This window comes from Zootermopsis nevadensis, unplaced genomic scaffold (genome assembly GCF_977971745.1).
Source record: "Zootermopsis nevadensis isolate Lab colony 2312 unplaced genomic scaffold, Znev_1.0 Znev_ptg000193l, whole genome shotgun sequence".
Classification (NCBI taxonomy): domain Eukaryota; kingdom Metazoa; phylum Arthropoda; class Insecta; order Blattodea; family Termopsidae; genus Zootermopsis; species Zootermopsis nevadensis.
In genome coordinates this window covers 58,585-72,223 of record NW_028259324.1, presented here as the reverse complement: position 1 = coordinate 72,223, position 13,639 = coordinate 58,585, and the positions used below count along the sequence as shown (strand labels likewise).

Below are 13,639 nucleotides of genomic sequence, written 5' to 3'. Positions count from 1 at the left end.
GTTAGGTTAGTCCAGTCCAATTTAGTTTCCTTTAGGTTAGTTTAGTTTAGTCCAGTCCAATTTAGTTTCCTTTAGGTTAGTTTAGTTTGGTCCAGCCCAATTTAGTTTATTTTAGGTTAGTTTAGTTTAGTCCAGTCCAATTTAGTTTCCTTTAGGTTAGTTTAGTTTAGTCCAGTCCAATTTAGTTTCCTTTAGGTTAGTTTAGTTTAGTCCAGTCCAATTTAGTTTCCTTTAGGTTAGTTTAGTTTGGTCCAGCCCAATTTAGTTTATTTTAGGTTAGTTTAGTTTAGTCCAGTCCAATTTAGTTTCCTTTAGGTTAGTTTAGTTTAGTCCAGTCCAATTTAGTTTCTTTTAGGTTAGGTTAGTTTAGTCCAGTCCAATTTAGTTTCTTTTAGGTTAGTTTAGTTTAGTCCAGTCCAATTTAGTTTCCTTTAGGTTAGTTTAGTTTAGTCCAGTCCAATTTAGTTTCCTTTAGGTTAGTTTAGTTTAGTCCAGTCCAATTTAGTTTCCTTTAGGTTAGTTTAGTTTAGTCCAGTCCAATTTAGTTTCTTTTAGGTTAGGTTAGTCCAGTCCAATTTAGTTTCTTTTAGGTTAGGTTAGTTTAGTCCAGTCCAATTTAGTTTCTTTTAGGTTAGTTTAGTTTAGTCCAGTCCAATTTAGTTTCCTTTAGGTTAGTTTAGTTTAGTCCAGTCCAATTTAGTTTCCTTTAGGTTAGTTTAGTTTAGTCCAGTCCAATTTAGTTTCTTTTAGGTTAGTTTAGTTTAGTCCAGTCCAATTTAGTTTCTTTTAGGTTAGGTTAGTCCAGTCCAATTTAGTTTCCTTTAGGTTAGTTTAGTTTAGTCCAGTCCAATTTAGTTTCTTTTAGGTTAGTTTAGTTTAGTCCAGTCCAATTTAGTTTCTTTTAGGTTAGGTTAGTCCAGTCCAATTTAGTTTCCTTTAGGTTAGTTTAGTTTAGTCCAGTCCAATTTAGTTTCCTTTAGGTTAGTTTAGTTTGGTCCAGCCCAATTTAGTTTATTTTAGGTTAGTTTAGTTTAGTCCAGTCCAATTTAGTTTCCTTTAGGTTAGTTTAGTTTGGTCCAGCCCAATTTAGTTTATTTTAGGTTAGTCCAATCCAATTTAGTGTCTGTTAGATTAGGTTATGTTAGGCGGAATACAGCAGAGGAGTTACGCTTATAAAGTATAACATTTTGTACACTTTATGCTGATTTCGCCTATGTCATTACCCCTCTTCCAATAATTTCCTCTCGGGGCTAAGTGGGGCTGGCCCAAGTAAAACTTTGAGAACGAAGAGCTTATCCCTGCATTCTGACAGAGGCCCAGTCTGCACATGTCAACGGGTATTATGCTATAACCCCTTCATTATCCCCACCCCATTTAAAAGTACAGGGTTATTGATGCTTGCATTGCGTGTCATTTATCTTCCTTTTGGCCCCACCCTACCATTCTCCCCCATTAGAATTTTTGAATCTCTCTCACTCTATCATCTAGATCTTGACCACACTGCAACACAATACCTCCTCATATGAAATTCAGTAGTTTTTGTACTGTCTCAAAATTTAACCGATGCATTGTTCATTTTCGAAGACGTTAGCCAGTAAATCTATAGCTAAGAGATATGAAGTGAAAAATACGAGCAGCTTTCTCCTTTTGTAAAGGTATAGCAGCTTTTCGAAAATATAAGGTCGTCTAAATAATTTAACAGGACTCTGAATTTCTTTCGTGCAATCCCTGTCAAGCAATACAAAAAAGATATCCTGTTAATAACCTCTAAAGAAGTAACATCGTTTAAAAAGTAAAACATTGCTAACTAATCAAATGTCTATACTTATATTTGTATTGTAGACTCATTTACGCAAGCGATATAAATAAAGTCACCCATTTTCTTGTACCAAACAATTCGTCTCTATAAATTATATACTACAACGTTTTGTCATATTTCTCTACTACTCGCTTATAAATGAAACAAGCAAGCTCAAAACACTTCAGTTTTTGAATAATACAAAAATGCTTTAATTTATTTATTTAGTTCGTTTGCAATTCTGTTTGTCATTCTATGGTTATTATTTTTATTATTATTACGTATTTATTGGTCGCTTATTTTAACGACGCTACCAGTATCTCACACAACAAATTAATTTAAATACCGGTTCAAAGATACGAAAGTCCTTATATTTAGTATACTTCAATTATGGTACAGTTCGGCTTATCGTTGTCTCAAACTAAGTGAGCTGCCTCCAATTTCTACATATCAGTCAGTTCTGATAAAGTTTACTCCATACTTTAGTCAACAAAACCTTCTACCAATAGACCTGGAATCGGGAAGCAAGTTATTTGACAAATACAATCTTTATTTTTCATTCGTATTTAAGGACAAATCGCTGAAACAAGTAGGTCCCATGTTCACGTGGAATTTTACTCAATTTAATTTACCGAATACACCCTTAGATGCTTTATAGTTTTACCACTGTTCTCCACCTCTGGTATTTAAAGGGCTGTGTTACCCTTTGTGTTTATATAACCGTTTCTCCTTGGTTTAGAATGTAGGCCACAGAAATCACGATTTGATTTTTTGTATTGTACCAAAACATCCTGTATAGTGGGATACTGACAAATACAGGTCACAGTTGAGATCGTATATCAAAGCGAACGGATAAAAAAACACCACTGGAGAGCAAAGTCTGGAGAAGACGACGGTAAGGCCAATTTTCAATCACGGCAAGCGCTACGGTTGGCAAATCCTTATTCCTTAAGAAGAATAAAGAAACTCGACCACTTTGAGAATGGCTGAAAAATATGAAAAACTGCACAGTGATGTTGACGCGAGATTTTTTCTGTCAGGAAAACACATTTGTTTGTATTGCAAATATAATGCAATGGACGTGTTCTATTTGTCTGAACCAAAGTTTAGAGTCAACAGAAAAGTGTAAACATCACTTCATTGTGTGCTGCATATTCGCCTGTTTGTGTTTGTGGCGAGGGTCTTCATTGTCATTGCATATCAAAGTAATATAAGTTAAACGAGAATGATAATAAAGTATAATAATAATAATAATAATAATAATAATAGTCCGTGCCGTAACAGCCCTCTGAGAGCCAAAGCCGACTAGTAATAAAGTATAAACCAAAGAATAAATCATAAACTTTGAACTGCAGCCTTTAAAATTAATACGGATCGTAATTTTTTTCGAGGTTGGTTGTCGTATATCGGAAAATAAACATGATAGAAGAATGCCACTAAGAACAAACTTATTGGCTTCTTGCTGTTGGCAAACACGTAAATAAATTAATTGAATTGAATTAATTGAATTGATAATATTTCATAAAAACTGTCATAACCCCCCAAAATTGTCCTGAGTTCGAATTTTGTTGAGGCTGGTTTATGTAGCTTGGAAAATGTTCTTTATTTCGAAGAGGATATTACAGAAACGGAGGCCGCAATACTGAAACACTATCCTGGGTTTCAATCTCGTTGAAGATGTTTGGTTTCCGGATAATTCAATTACTAATTGTAGTGTTCTGCATCAACATCCAGAAGGCTAGTTAATAATAATAATAATAATAATAATTCGGATGTGGGCCCTAGAGGCGCTGGGAGTAGCACAAACCGTGGGGCCGTTCGCATGGTGTGGACGGACGATCTACGGCGTGGCCTTCTTGCGTGTCACGCCACCAGTGATCCTTCGCGGAGAGGATACATGGCACGGATGCATTCCCTTTGGTGCGAGATGCATCCTGAGCACTCCAGTCTCTCGGAACAAAACCTGCGAGACTATGTGTACCATCTGCGAAGGAAAGGCTTTGACTTCAAGCCGCAAGATCCAGTTGCAGCTACGCCGCATAAAGCGGAAGAAATTAAAAATATCGCACCATGTCCCCCAGCTGCGACTGTTGATATCGACATTAAAACGCGGTTCTACCAATTGTTGAACTCCTGTGAATATCTGAAGGACAGGCAGCGAACAGTTCACCACAAGATATCGCTGCGGGCCAAACATCTGGCCGAAATGAACGAAATCTTAGATGAATTCCTAAAAGATGATTCTGATCTTCTTACTATCAATCGCGCCGTTTACGCTGCAGCCAGGTTATTAGTAACCCCAGCCCCGTTTAGGGTGGCAGAAAAAGCTGAGCAGCAAACAAAACGTCTGGACGCGAAGTTAAAGTTGGAAAGGCAACTGGTATCCAGAATTCACTGCGTGATTGAGTATGTAAACTCTGGTCGGAGATTTACCACCAAGCTGAGGCTTATCGCCCGCTCTCTCAAGGCCAAGTATCACACACTGAACAAGAATACGCTGCTGACCATCAAGCAGCACTCTCTGGACAAAATACGGGCACTAACCGCGGACAGGAAGAAGTTAGTGAAACGTTATAGGGCCGTAAAGGAGAACACCATCTTTCGTGTATGCCCTTCCCGTCTCTTCAGCAAGAACACTCCAGTCGTTCATACCCCACCAACAGCAACGCAGGTCGAGTCATTCTGGAAGAAACTCTACGAAACTAGATTTCCGTTGAACATAGATTCTCCGGCCATTGGTCTCTTTAGGCAGTTCTGCGATCGCCATTTAGAGGATGATGATGTGCCCCTAGTGATCACCGAACAAGATGTGAAACGTGCCTTTACTGGCAAAAAGAATTTTTCTGCTCCTGGAATAGATGCCATCAATAATTTTTGGTGGAAAACTTTCACGAGCACACACAAACATTTATCTCGTATCTTTACATCTTTTTTTTGTGTGGTACAGAGCCCATTCCACCTTGGTTAACAGAAGGGCGCACCGTTCTTATTCCGAAGAAAGGAGATTTGTCTAATCCGGAAAACTACCGACCTATTACCTGTCTTAATACTGTATACAAGGCGTTCACCTCCATCTTGAACGAAAGCATACTGCACCATATTGACCCTATCTGGAAAGAAGTATATGAGCAGCGGGGTTCGAAACGTGGCATTGCAGGTTGCAAGGACAATCTGTAGATTGACAGATGCATCTGTCAAGATGCGGTCCATTATAAGCGCAACCTGTCAATGGCCTGGGTGGACTACAAAAAAGCTTTTGACACAACTTCTCATGAGCTGATTGTCATCTTGCTCAAAGTGCTGAAAGTCCAACCTGACATAGTGAAATGCATTGAAAATCTACTACCGCTCTGGAAAACGCTCTTCACTCTAACATCTGGGAAGCGTGTAGTGTCAACCGAGTTGGTATGCTACCACCGCGGAGTGTTTCAAGGTGACAGCTTGAGCCCTCTTCCTTTCTGCATCTCGCTACTTCCTCTTTCCGTTGTGCTAAGACGTGAGCGTGGTTACATGTGCGGTGCACCGTCCATCCGTAAGCACAAAGTCACACACCTTATCTATATGGATGACTTAAAACTTTATGCTGCCAGCGACAGTGGCATTCAAAGTGCACTGAACACCGTGCAAGTATACACTCAGGATATCGGCATGGAATTTGGATTGGACAAGTGTGCAGTTCTGCATTTGAAAAGGGGAAGAAATAGGGATTTCGGCGAAGACGTGCAACTCGTGGACGGAAGCATCATACACCATCTTGATGCCGAAGAGTCCTATACATATCTTGGTGTGAGTGAGAGTCACGTCCAAGATGTCTCCAAGGTCAAAGAGGCTCTGTGCAGCAAGTATAGACACACCCTACGACAGATTTGGAGTTCCGAGCTCTCTGGTAGAAACAAAGTCACTGCCACCAACATGCTTGCTGTTCCGATCCTGCTCTATACTTTTGGAGCAATGAAGTGGACAGTTAACGAGTTGAAAAACCTGGACAGGGCCACCAGAAAAATGATGACCATGCACCGAAGTCTTTACCCTAAATCTTCTGTCCAACGCATATACCTCCCGCGTCATCTTGGCGGTAGAGGTCTCTTGGGTCTGGAGAATCTTACCAACAGGATAGTTCTGGGCACAGCTCATTCCATCATTAATAGCTCTGACCCCCTTTTGACATTCGTGTGTTCGCATGAGTCTGCGGGTGTAGGGGCGTTTATATTTCAGGCGGCAAAGAGAGCAGCAAATGACCTCGGACTTGACTTCGACACCAGCTCAGTTGTACAGCGAAGACAGTTGCCCCTCTTGACACTGACGTCAGATCAATTCAAGGGCACTGTTAAGAAGGCTGAGCAAACTTTGTTGCTCAAGCAACATGCAGATAAACCCATGCATGGGGCCTTCTTCAAAAATGTAGGAAAAATGGGCTTGTCAAAAGACCTGACGTTCGCCTTTCTACGGTCGGCTGGACTAAAGTCTGAAACCGAGGGTTTCATCTTAGCGTGCCAAGATGGTGTTGTAAACACACTTGTGTACCGCCGAATGGTGATGGGTGTGGGGGTAGCGGATACAGTCTGCAGGGCATGCCGAATGCAACCAGAGACGTTGATGCATCTTTTGTCGGCATGTAAACATTATGCCAGCTGCGCCTACATTCATCGACATAACGCTGCTTTACGTATACTCTACTACCACCTGAGACACTTTTACGGCATAGATAAGACACCCGTTTTGCCGTACGCTCCTGGGGACATTGAGTCCGTCGTTGAGAACGACAAATGTAAAATTTATTGGAACTATTCGTTCCCCACTACCAGGCAGTTAACAGCCACTAAACCTGACATCGTTCTCATCGATGCCTCTGGATGCACCATATATGTCATCGAGTTTTCGGCCCCGGCTGAAACCAACATAGTTGTGAAGGAGGCTGAAAAACGGACCAAGTATCAAGACCTTGTGTTTGAGCTAAGACAGCTGTACCCAGGATTCACTGTCAAATTAATCGTCCTTATAATTGGAGTTCTTGGAGGAGTCAAGTCGTCGCTGCTGGCTAACATCAAGCTCATTCCGGCATGCCAGCGTAACGCTGAAGCATTACTCAGCCGGATGCAAAAGGCCGTGCTTCTTGGGTCGCTACTGCGTGCGCACGACCCCAACTCACTGTAGCCGCCTATCTCGTGGTGCAAGCATCCGAGTTATGACGGCAACACGCCTGAAGTTTTTGGCTGCTTGTGGACCAATTAAACAATTCATAATAATAATAATAAACTCGAAACAGTAATAACAACAACAACAATTATAGGAATAAATCTTTCCTCTTCTTTTCTTCTTCGAGAAAGTACTTACTTAGTCCATCAATGTCTACGATTTCTTCATCACCTTCAGAAATGTGCGTATGTCGAATGCAAATTCCAGCCGCAGGACCTCGCTGGTCAGTGGGTTGTCTGGACGCAAAAAAATGTCTACTGACAGTCCGCAGGCTTAGTCGGCGCTTACTCAGTTGTGCGCGCTTTTCGGAACCAGATCCATTCTGCTTTTTTGTCATGTGATAAAAAACTTTTACGGTGACTGACATAAACAAAGTCTTGTCGGACCATCAGCCGTGTCACTTGGTTGGGAATCGACGACGTTCAATGAACTAACACGGCATTTTCAGAGACGATTTTATTGAGATCCATACTAATTTCGGAACAGAAATGTCTCTTATTGTGTCCCTTCAGATGTTAGGACATTGCTGGGACGTGCCTCGCCCTGTCTTCCCATCACGAGCACGGTAAGCAACAGCCAACGTGAAATTCTGTTGAGGCCGATGCCACCTTAATCCACTGGCCCGAAAATATCGCTGGTCAGACTGCAAACATCACGCCGACGAATGTCAGTGGGCTGCTCGTCACAGTTCTTGTCCGCTTGATGCGATGCCGACCGAAGACGCACATTTGTCGGCGCTCTGGGAAATAGTAAGCATGTATCCGTTTCGTGGCGTGCGTCTTCTTGGAAGTCGCTATCTTAAGGATCACAGGTGCACATATATTATGTAGACTCTGACGCTGAATGTGTGCATTGACATCAACTGTATTTCTTTAAGACTCATTTTGCTATTTTTCTCCGTGTTTACCAAGGCGTCTCTCCCTTTTAGGTGGCGAAATATTTGTTTACTTTTTCTAAGAATTTCGGCCGTGACGTCATGTGAGTGACTTAATTTGATAGGTTGGAGCCGTTGTTGGGTATCCCAAGAAAATGGAGTCGCACGAGACTGATTCCTCCTTTGGGAGTGTAAGGTGGAGGCACCCACTCTCATTATATGACTTATCGTATCTGTTCTTCTGCTATGGCAGAAGGCGTCTTCCGGAGCACGCTCTCTCTCTCTCTCTCTCTCTCTCTCTCTTTCCCTCTCTCTCTCCCTGTGTATACATCAACCAATTTCATTTTCCTGGCACATCCATGCAGTCTCTCAGTTTCCTAGATGAGTTTCTGGCACAGGGAATGAAAACCAAAACACGACTGCAGCAACATCTCGCCTTGCCTCGCGTCTTCCTTTTCATTAACTTGTCTCTCCTCTTTTCTACTCCTTCATCATATTTCTGTAGCGTCTTTTTCTGTGTGTCGAGGTTTTTAGTAAGTTCTCCTTCTTCATTTCATCTTTTGCCCTGGAAAAATATAATATATATGGTGAAGGTTCTTATGGAGTTTTGTGCAGACTTCTTGAATGCTGATTAATGTGGCGTTGGTAGCGGGCCGGGAGTATGAAGGATCAGAATAGCCAATATCCAGATCATTCACGACTCCGTGAACTTCATTATCGGGCTCGGATGACACGGACGGCTTCCAGGCAGCCGAATCTTAAACACGCTTCAGTTAAGAAATGCGAAGACCTATCACACGCTACGAAATGTTCAGATGAATAGTTAGTTTAAATATACGAAGAAGCTAATATGATTGACGTGTGGCGTTTAAAAGTCTCAATAGAAAAGAAGGTTTACGCGACGTCTGTTTATTGCAGGATTAACCGCGGGTCCCATTGAAATTCTTCTGTGCCTTTGTACGCTGACTTCATCTACGCACGCCTATGCTTCAGTCAAGGGTTCGCATCTCGAACGAGAGGCGTGCTTTGTGACGTGAAGCATTAGGTATTGTCGTGCCGACTAGGCTTTGCACATTTTCAAGGATATTTTACCTCTTTTTGTACTGCGTGTCGGTTGACGAGACACAGACACTCAGTTTTCTCTGCGTTTACTTCTACACGAACGTCCTTTACCAACTTGCAATTCTCGTGGCGCATTCTAAAGCAAAGTTTAAAACCGGTGGTGAAAACGCAACTCCTTGATTAGACAATTGTGAAAACGAGACGCTGGGTTACCTCATTGGGTGTCTTTGTACGTACACAAGGCTCTTGAAAGGAATCATCGATCCCCGACTGCATGGTCCATTGTGTCTTCTAAGACATGGCGTCCCCCACTTGACAATTTAGCAGTAAATGCGAAACGCGACGAAAGAAACAGCATTTGCCCTGGGAAGTCAGATGAGCTTTTTAAAAATTGTTGGTTGAAAAATTGGGTACGTGAATACAGTTTGAAGGATCGTTACTTCCAGTGTCAGATCCAGCCGTTTGGATACTTTGTTCTTTCTTTGCTCGTAGCATCATCCTACCAGGTAGGTCGGTTGGGAAACTTGAATTCATATTATATCACGACGTATCATCCATCGTCTGAATTTCTTATCAATGCAAGTGTGCAGAAAGCTTCTTTGTTTTGCGACGTGTTCGCCAGGACATCTTTTCGGGGAACACTTGCTACCACACCGTTCAGAATCTTTGTCTTCCCGGCTGCTGTCTTAAAAAACTTTGATTAAAATATACGAAATTATAATTTTACCGAAAGATGACTGTCTTCTGAGATTTTGCACCGTGTACTCTAGTAGAAGTTTGCCGACTATTTAGAGGTGCTTCCTCTCTCCATCATCGCCCTGATGACGGACGCAGTAGGCACCCCTGAAACGTCGGCAAACTTCTACCAGACTTCGCGTCTCAGCGTCCCAGAAGTATTCTTTATACTCCTCTGTGAGAGCCCTAATCTTACCTATAATTTTACCTCTTGTTTAGTATGTTTCTGTACTTCGTTTTGCGGTGTGTCGGAGCGTAATCAATAATTCGTGCGTTATGGTTTGCAGGTGATAGTAATGTACCCGCGACCCAACATCTAAACGTGCACAGTTCGTGTCTGGCTGAGAGAAATTGGTTTCTCGCTGAAGACATGGAGGTAAGAACTTGAAGGGAAAATCTGTATCGAGCAGCCAAATTTGCCACGGGCGAGTGTTGACGTATATGCAGTCTGTTCCAAAATTTTCACAAACAATCTACAATCTTGCATTGCCTCCCCAGGTTTTGCTACGTGTTTCATATTTTATAATTGTATGGAAAACTAGCCCTTACATGCGGTAATAAAATGGTGATTTCACGCAAGACGCCTGTTTGCTGCGTTTGTATCAGTGCGTCATAAAATATGCTGGCACCTGGCAGAAAGCCCCGAGAAAGTTTCTGGTAACGTGCACTTACAGTACCAGGTTGTTTTGTTTGTGTATGTGTTGTTATCGACTATAGATTTATTATCTTTTACTTTCTTTTGTTAGTTAATACATAAAATTTATATCAGGTAAAGTCAGTAGGACTTAATGAAGTCTGCATCTTATTTTAAGCGGGTATTTCTTAAAAATGAGCTGCAAAATTATGTGAAATTTTATTTGGGATGAATGGGGAACAGGGGCTGCATTAGAGAAATTTATATAAATAATTTTTTGCTATAATACATTTAATAGAAATCTTGTGAGAAAATGTTTAGTTAAATATGCAGATGGACAAACATGGTCTTGCGCATTCATTTTGCACACTTTGCATAGAGAATATCCACATCGTCTTAACGTAAACGTGGTTTTATTCCAGGAAGGATTTCCGTGATTTTCCGAGTGAGGTTAGCCAAAGCTGTGAACATCACAGGTCCGGACCTTCTGAAGAGACTTGGAGTGATCGTCACCATTTTCAGCGTGTTCCTGGTGATACGAACGCTTGTGATCGTGGGGACAACAGCTGACGATCTGAAAGCGTTTCTTTGCCGCACAGACTGGTGGGATCATTCCTTCACCACACGTGAGTATTAGAATTTAGTTGTATACTGTATGAAAACAAATTAACTTTCTTCATTGTTCTGAATCTTGTGACCGGAATCCATGAATGCCTGTTTTGCGACTGATTGCACGTGACACAACCACCCTTTCGGCATATGCATTTTTCCTTTTCAGATGCTTCTCAACACGTGTGTAACTGAGTGTTATTCCTCTTGTTCTAAATATTTGTCAGTGTGAGAAGAAGTTGGTGGTATATTAGGATGAAACTTATTCATAGTATCTTCAGCTTGTGGGAGACCACGCGAGAGATCATTTGACGAATTAAGTAAACATTTTCTACGAAGGTGGTCATAGATCGCTTTTGTACTTTAAAGCCTACCCACAATAACATTGGCGGAGATACGGAAAACCGTGTAGGAAACTACTTAATGTGTAGGATAAAATCGCGTTGTGACGGATAAATTCTGCCCACTAGACGCAATATTTCTCGCGTAGAGTTCATGCGGGATTGTGACTAGTAGATGCGTTCGTGATTCTACCGTTGATATTTCATTGGATACATCCGAGTAATGATGGTGAATCTTATATATATATATATATATATATATATATATATATATATATTGAAAACAAATACACTGTTTACTCTTCGTATTTTTATGAAAATATTAATATCCATGCCACCCTTCCTGTCTTTATTTCCGGAAAAATAAAACAATTTTCACAAAGAATATTTTAATAAATTGGAAGAATTGACTTAATAAAGTCATTGTCTCTCGCCTTTTCTTATTTGTTTAATGACTAAAGATTTTCGATATGTGTTTTATAGTCAAGACAGGAGAAAGTGGAATCAAATGGAAGGGATGGGAAGTGTGCATAAAATTATTTTTGTGGAACCTAAAGATGAAGAAATTCGGAATGTGGGCGTTTTTCTTTATTTTTCTATTTTCTTTGAAGCCGAAGCTCTTCCGAGTAATATTTAAACATTCAGTTCCTACCTCAAAGAAGCCACATCCCGTCTTCATGATAAAGATAAGTTGATTAATGCTGTTTAGTAAAAGTAATGAAATAATTGGCTGAGAGAGTAAAATTAAGAGTTATTAATGAAGATTGTAAAAAGTATGATGTAAGGTTTTCATCTTGATTAATCTGGCTTAAGAAAGGATTCGCTGGCGGGCTGTTACTTTTACATTAATGAACAATCTGCTTTCACAAAATGCTGTGTTGTTGTTTGTTTTTTTTAAACTCAACATGTGTTATTGTCTTGAGAGTTCCGTAGTGGTGTTCAAACAATCTTGCTGATGAACTGCACTCCTGAGCAGGTTGAATGCGGTCAGTTTGTTTAATAGGCTAGTAATAAAAATGCTAGCACATCGGGTCACTAATTTAATTTTTCGAGGTCAGATTAGTCTGTGATCGTCCGGGTCTCCGGAGTTCATTAGAAGCTAGACAGACAGACATATTATAAACGAATAAATCTTCTATTTCTGTAATAGAAATAATTGGTACGTTTTATACAAGTAAGGCGTATTCGATGTTCTAACTCTCCGTGAAATGGTGAAAGTGTTCGCTACGCCAATGCATAAACACCACAAAAACAGATTGAGGGAGGAATTCCGGTAGGACAAACAGGAGCGATTTAGTGGCCTGGTAGGTTTGTCCCCGCAGGACTTCTTCAACTTCAACCGGTCGCAATCGCCTTACCATTATCGGGTGCTATACCAAACTTCCATCGTTCCACGCTCTTTGTGTGCCCCCCATCTCAAGCTTCTTTCTGTTATTACAGAACTTCAACAGTGACTCCGGTGAAAGATAAATTGAACGCGCCTGAAGAACGGGAGGGACCAAGTCCAATCTCACGCACAAAACTAGATTTCTAGAAGATTCAAACAACTTCTAGGTTACGGTAACCTAATATTGATCCCGATAGTAAGAAATCTGCGCATCATTATGCTTCACCAACCAGTTCAAGTTACCTCCTGAGTCATTATTGATGAAACTTTGTATTGATTTTCTTGCGAATTTCGTTTTGGTTTGAACTTGACAACTCCTCCCGCTTTACGCTAAACTAAAATGAAATTCCTCTAAAAGTTTTCAGTGCGCGAATTATATCTGCAGAATATGCTATTAAGATGTCTGACAAGTTCCTTAAACATTTCTCGGTGCGGTTTACGGTTAACGAAATACTCTCAGTGAAGTGCCGTCTCTGCGGCTTCCCGACTAAGGAATCTGTTGGTGCATGTAGTGTGGTTGCCGAAATTTGCAGTAGCATACTTGATTCTGCAGTAATGAATTTGTATTTGCCACAGATTAACATTAAGTTACACGATTTGTGAAGAATCGCAAAGAATACGTTTGTGGGACACGGGCCTTCTGAAGCCTAGTGAGATTGTGCTGCCCAAGTCTTTATTTTTGTGTCCCACCTGCCCCAAACCCGAGGCTTCACCCTATTTCTTTGTTGCGTTTGGTGTGTGCTGTGTATTTGTACTTATTTTCGTGATTTTTTTGCCGATTTTTCTTAAAGTAATTTATTTCTTTTTGTGTCCTAAAAGCTTTAATTTCATTTGTATTGATTCTATTACAATTGTATTGCCTAACAAAATCTCCTTATTTATGAGCTGCTAGTAAATAGATCAAATGAAACAGGGTGATGACCATAATGAGGAACACAACACAGAACAGGGAGAAGCCAGTCGTCTAGACTTTTTTCGGTGTTCTCCACGCTCTAGTGTGGGC

General features: G+C 40.8%; 1 long non-coding RNA gene across 1 annotated transcript; it reads left to right on the top strand.

The window, feature by feature from the left end:
* The first annotated feature begins 9,845 nt into the window (after positions 1–9,845).
* LOC147870814 (uncharacterized) lies at positions 9,846–13,320 on the top strand. The gene is made up of 3 exons (XR_015533153.1): positions 9,846–10,041; positions 10,722–10,925; positions 12,690–13,320. It is a non-coding gene; the product is annotated as an uncharacterized LOC147870814 (long non-coding RNA).
* The last annotated feature ends 319 nt before the right edge of the window (positions 13,321–13,639 follow it).